The following is a 6,587-nucleotide window of genomic DNA, read 5'->3' on the forward strand; positions in this document are numbered from 1 at the left end:
GGAGGATGAGATTGGTCTTTAATAATACCTACATTTTCCCCTGACATAGCCACCAATGGGAGCGAGGGCCTTCATTGGCTCCCATCAGGCAGCTTAAGAAACTTCAGGCGCTTTCCAGAAGAAGGAAGTCAATATGCAATGTCATTTTGAAGTACTAAATAATTTCCAGAAATTAGTTTAGATTGTTATTCTTCAGAAAGTTTTAGTTTGGTTGTGGAACTTAAACATTTCTTTTACTGTCTCCTTCCAGTGCTTTGGTTTTGTTTTTTCTAGCACATTGCAAAACCCTGCAGCAGACAGGACAAGCTAAAGTTTTGTTCTGTTGATGCTGGACAGTCTGGAGCGTGCTGGGGTTCCTGTTCCACAGGCTGAACGCACAGCTCTGACCCACATCTACCAGCACATCTCATGTCCCCATGTAAAACCCAGAAGCACACACCTCTCATCTTTAGAAATATATGAAACCAATTACATAGAATAATATCCAGTTTCCTAGCTTGAATTAGCACACAGAGACAGCTAAAGAAACTAAATGTGCAGCCAAAGAGGAAAAAGTTGAGCGGCTGGGGTGGAGAGCATAGTGTATAGGAGCAATAGAAGTGCAGCATCCCTTCTTCCCCTCCTGTTATACAGCTGGGTTAGGTTATTCCATAATTTACACAGGTTCTCTTTCTAGAGTTCTGTACTCCCTGTCACCGGTGGGAATACTGATATCCAACAAAACAAAACAGATGCTCAGGTAATGGCCTAAGCAGGCAACCATGCAGAGCCGCTAAGGGTTGCTGTGCTCTCTTTAGCATGGACAGATGGCAACACAGGACTGATGAGAAACACACGTCTTTATATTCCCTTCTGAGCACCACTCAGTTCAGCTGGTTTGTAGTTAATTCCTGTCCAAATTAGCTAGATATTTTGGATGTCAACTTTTGCTAGAAGTCACCTAAACCAGATAGCTTAACTACCATCCCTTCCACTCTTCCTGTTCATTCCTTTCAGGTTCATACTGTTTTCCCTGATTATCCATAGAAATGAATTCTGAAAGAACATTTATTTTGATCTGTTTTTATCAATTCTGTGCCATACTTACTCTAATAATTTCTCAAAGAAGCAATATTTAGCAGAACAGATTTCATACACTATGAAGCCAGTAGAAACTGCTGTGTAATGTTGTTAAAAAGACTCTACAGCTAAGGCTGTTATGCCTAAAACAAGGGTTTTCATCACCAGCTTTCCACTTAGCTACTACTATTGCAAGGAAAATGAATTTCTTCTTTAGGTTTTCAGCTGTTTCCAAATGGATAATACATTATCCATTATTGCATATAAATGTAATTGACTTGTTTCTCCAATTTAGATTCCTCCCTTTTAAAAAATAAAAATAATTCTTTTTAAAAGCTATTTTCTAGGTCATTCTTCCTGCTCTCTCTTGAAGAACAACCTATTTTTCAACCAGACTAGATAACAAAAGTGGTCCGATATGAGGAATGTTTTTTTCTTAATTCTGTACTTTCTATAATGTGTCCAGATAAGTACTTTAAGCCTGAAAACTCACACTGGCACTCAACTGAAACTGAAGTAGAAAGCTTTTCAATATGCTTCTCAAATGTTGTTTTAAGCTGGAAGCATGACTACAGTGTTTTTCTTGGCATAGCTTGTTGCCTTTGAAATACACTGACCACTATTCTCGATATGTTCTTGTTTTCCTTGTATTTTATTTTAATGAGATGTGTCTCTTGGGAATATACGGCGAGTCCCTTTACAAAGAGTGGCTCTGTCATCAAGCTGTAGCATCTCTCCACTGCCAAATATGCAACATATATTTTTGTGAGGTGTTTATTTATGTGAGGTCTAAAGATTTCCGAAGACAGAAGCAAGTACCATAGACTTTGACAACAGATACAACATTCAGTGACAGTCCCAGAAAATACTGAAATTTCTTTTGTTCCAGGGGAGCCAAGTAAGCAGGCTTTGGCTCTATTCAAATAATGTAAAAACCTGCTTGGAAATGCCTCACTGAATTCAGTACTTAATCTCTTCATTATGAGCTGTTCAGAAATACTCTAAGAGCCAACATTCTCTTCTAACAAAATTCTGCAAAAAGCAGTTTTACCATTATAGTCAAAGTTGGTTGACAACAGATACAGGGACAGGGAAGGGAAGGAGAGAACAAAAGGGGAAAATGTAGTTGATAAACATATCTGATCGGAATACAATTACAATATCATGAGTCATGAAATTCAACTTTAAAATGCTGTCCTCTAACTTTATCAAACTCATGATTTTTATGCCATCTTCAGACTGCTGGCCTTCCAGTGGTTGGGCTTTCTGCACAGAATACAGCTGTAAGAACTACTCCAGGGCTCTCTAAAACTTAAATCTGCTCACGGATGCTTGCCAAAAGGAATGAAAAGAGCCATGTAGGTTATTTGGAGCAAATAGTTACATTCATCCTCACAGATCCTTTCGGCTGCTGATACACAGCAGTGGCTAAACACCTTCTAATGTCTCGAAAAGGTTAAAAATAAAATCAGTCTGCACTGGCAGGAAATTAACACCTTGATAGGAAAGCTCCAGCACATTCAGTGGATGTGATGGTAACACCATGGATGCAGCTCTCTGGCAACTAAGGTCCAAATCTTCTGCTGACACTCCTCCATTAATCCACGATATTTAAAGATCTCCTGAATTAAAAAAAAAAAAAAGAAAAGAAAATACAAAAGAATCAGGAACTGTTATTATATTAGGGTCCACATATATTCTCAAATAATACAGTTTCTCTTTCCTTCCTTCTTTGCTTGATCCAAATACACAGTACAGATCACTGTCATGAAAACTACTCTCACATTCACTTTGAAACAGACTTCTTGGGCATCTACTCCATATATAAATCTTGTGTGCCTCCTTGAGTATTAGTCCCACGTTTCAGACTCTCTTGGAATTTTAAAATATTTACCAGAGAACTGTACTTCTGTATTGTTACACCTCTCAAGCTTATACCTCCCATAGTTAATGTTATTAGTCATGAAGAAAACAGATTCCAGAGTTATATGATATGGCAGAAAACCAGAAAAACTGTCCTGATTCTTGCATATATTATGTTAAATTTGGTACAGAGAAAGCAAACCTTCCAGGTTCTTAGCAACCTAATTCCATCACTGCTTTCACAGATGAAAAGAGATGACTGGTGGTGGTAGGAGGGCAGGAAAGAAGAATGAGTTTTGAATTACATACACTGGGTAATTCATTGCAGAAATTAAACCTAACAGGTATGGCTGCTTCATGGACACAGAGACATTTCAAACTGCCAGAACTGCCCTTGACAGCAGGTGGTGTTTTGGATAAACAGCATCAGGAAGTAGCTAGCAAAAAGCAAAAGAAACACATTTAGAAAAACTGTGCTGGAATTTGATCAAAATGTTTTCCAGACGACTCATCTCTTAAGAGACATGCAGATCATTTCAGTTCAAAACCAATATCCCACTGGGGAAAAACCCCAAGGACAAAAAGACACAGCAGTAACAGTCGGTCAAAAGGGCTCATGCTACTCGAGTAATCACTTGTATAATACATAGAGGGTGATTCTGCTTTAAAACCCAGATTTGAAGAACCAGTGTTAGACTCCAGTCTATGAAAGCTGGAAATGATGAAGGAGAGCAGGAACAAATGTCCCACAGCATCACTCCTACCCACTGTGAGGTCCTCCTGGGAACACTGAAACCTGGGTCCTCTGTCCTCCTCCCTGCCCCTGTAGAACAGAGAATGAGCACTACAAATGTGCACTACACATCTTCACCTGGCTGGGTGCAGGTCTAAGACCTGTGCTTAATCTTCAGTTTTACTTTCAGTGTTGGATCCTTATTCCTAGGGCACTCAGAAGCTTGGGACTTCGGACACCTACACGGATGGTCACCTACAGAGAGAGGCAGGACAAGGAAAAATAGACAGCAGTTTCATTGCTCAGGCACAGTGGGATTATCCATCTCCCAAGAAAAGCTGTGCAGAAAAAAAGAGCTTTCTCGGTAGGCCAGCTTAAGACTTGGATGAGATCCCACTGGAATTATCCCCAGCACGAAGCTCTGTATCTTCTACTCTGACTGTAAGTCACATAAATACAGACAGAACAGCGTACAGACAATGTAATAATTATTTTAAAAGACACTGAAAACAAAAAGACCACAAAATTCACCTTTGGAAAGAAGGGGATAGAGAAAATCACATGCAGCAGATAACAATCCCATCACTTCACTCCTGGAAGTCATTCAGGCCATGTGATGCACAGCATATAAGGACCTAAACAAAACTTACATAACCTTGCATTACACTGACATAGTTCTCTAGGTAGAGGCACTGGCTGCAATTCATATAAACATATCCATGGAAAAATAATATCTCATCCACATGTACAAGATTTACCTAATATGAAGAAGTATCATAGCACCTGACAATTATCATAACATGTGCTTCACAAAGAGTGGCTATGAAAAACAATACCCAGTATTTCCAGTCAGGAACTAACTAATGCGGGTTGGTGTGGGTTTTAGTTAATTGTGGCCTGCCTTGCAACGTAAGAATCTTACTCCATGGACACTATGCAACAGGCTTCTATGGTGCCCTCCACAAGTCTATGCTGATAGCACTTTATATTTTAATTTTGAAACAACACCAGGACATGCTTAACATTGCCTCAATTCTTACTTGGCTTCATGTAAAGTCTTTCGTTCTTTACGTCTTCCTGTTCCTGGAAAGTAAAAATTAAACATTTGTTAAAAATCTTGCCCACATGGTAACTGTCAGTAAACTTGTACATTTACACATCACATTGGAAAAAGGATAAACATGCCTAGCCTTTTGCTGAGAATGCAGAAGCACTGCCTCCACCATTTTAGAGTTTATATACACTAAAAAGAGTTCTGCATCAAATCACAGTCAGCTCAACATAAACCCAGTGAGCAAGAGCTGAGCACTTACCTTCTTTTCATCTTTTCTCCTCGTGTGATTCAATGGAAGACATGAAATGCTTTCAGATAGCTTGATCCAGCTGGATAAAAGGAAGCAACTGAAGCAGTTTATGCTAATACAACACACTCACTGTAAAATTATTTTTATTTCCTCAGCCCTTAATCACCTGTATTCAGTCCAGATACATATGCTACAGTCGGCCCTGGTGCTACTTCAGCAGTCTGCTCAGAGCATTCTTTCAAGCTGCGTCTGTGCCGTGGGAACCAGTAGCGTTTTGCAGATGTATATGTACCTGGCATGTCTTGTCTTGATCTGTGGCATATCAAAGCATAGAGCATGCCTTTGCCACTTGCTGACATTTCAGTTTGCAAGGAAAATAAATGTATACCAATTTTTTTCACCGCTTTTCCCCATAAACTCTATTTCCTATAGGAAGACAATGTATGTAGGCATCATGGGAGGTCATCACAATGTGGTCTAGCACTTGGTCCCATTTAAGTCTCTCAACAAACCTGAAAATAAATGCAAAAGCAAGATTCAGACTGTCAGATTAACACACTGGCTGTCCATGGGCATGCTTTCACACCACCCCTAATATGGAGTAACAAGAATCACTTAAACATCTTTCAGAGAGGCTTAAGCAACATCACATCAACTCACAACTGTGGGGGGCTAACTGTGCATACCTGGACAATTACCAGCAGTTGGTAAAGATGGACGGCATCTTCTCAAGCCACAGTAACCCAACCATACACTGAGACCTTAGGAACAGAGTCCAGGCACAAATAATGTTCATCCTGAGCCATGCAAGGAACCATTTATAAGCTGGGTTAAGAGTCAGAGGACGTAAAGGATATACACAAGCATGTGAATACTAATTTAGGGATGTCATTCACTTTGGGACTAAAATGGCACTTCAACTGCTTTCATCAACAAAGTTGTAGATCTCATTCTAAAATTTTAGACTGCTGACAAGGCAGAAATTCTGAGACCATCTTTAAGATATGTATCTTAAATGGCATTTGTAATCATTACCATCGAAGATGAAGGGCTTCCTCACTTAGGCCCTCTCTTGCATAGCACGGGCACTCAGAAGCCCGGCTGAGAGCCGCACAGTGCATTCTCCACACAGTGTGCAGGACTCTCCCCCTCAGCCAGAGCATACCTGCCTCAACACATAGCTCCAGTGCTCTCTGCGCTGCCTGCACCATGGACAAAATCCATCAGTTCCAAGCTGCTCTTTTCCCACCAAGTGAAGGTGGAAATCCCAACAGCGCTACCAAGAGCTTACTATAAGGTCCTCCCACATGCAGGGAATGGACATACTTCCCCAATACCAAGCCGAGGCTTTTCTGAAAACCAGAGGCAGTTAATTTACGATGAATATTGTTGTAAACCATCTCTTTTTAAGGAGCAAAGGTGGAGAGAGGTTGCTTTGGAAAGTCCATGTTTTTTTTTCTAAATTCTGTATTCTGTAAAAAAGAAATATTTTCATTCAAGTCAGTAATAAAAAGAACTCAGGCTGGAAAGAAACACATTTCTGGTTTTATAAAGGAACATGTTTGGCAAGCTTAATTATTAGCGGCATTATCTCAGCAGCTTCTAATTCTATACCACTAGTTCAAAAC

The 6,587-nt window shown here is 40.0% G+C and overlaps 1 long non-coding RNA gene across 2 annotated transcripts; it reads right to left on the reverse strand.

Moving 5' to 3' along the window:
- On the reverse strand, positions 1,714-5,257 carry LOC110392621. Of its 2 annotated transcripts, none has more exons than XR_002434514.1 (4): positions 4,969-5,257; positions 4,696-4,738; positions 3,794-3,910; positions 1,714-2,681 (listed from the first exon to the last, which is right to left on the reverse strand). It is a non-coding gene; the product is annotated as an uncharacterized LOC110392621 (long non-coding RNA). The 2 variants fall into 2 exon arrangements; XR_002434515.1 differs by lacking the exon at positions 1,714-2,681 and adding an exon at positions 3,242-3,359.

Source organism: Numida meleagris, chromosome 1, assembly GCF_002078875.1.
Source record: "Numida meleagris isolate 19003 breed g44 Domestic line chromosome 1, NumMel1.0, whole genome shotgun sequence".
Lineage (NCBI taxonomy): Eukaryota > Metazoa > Chordata > Aves > Galliformes > Numididae > Numida > Numida meleagris.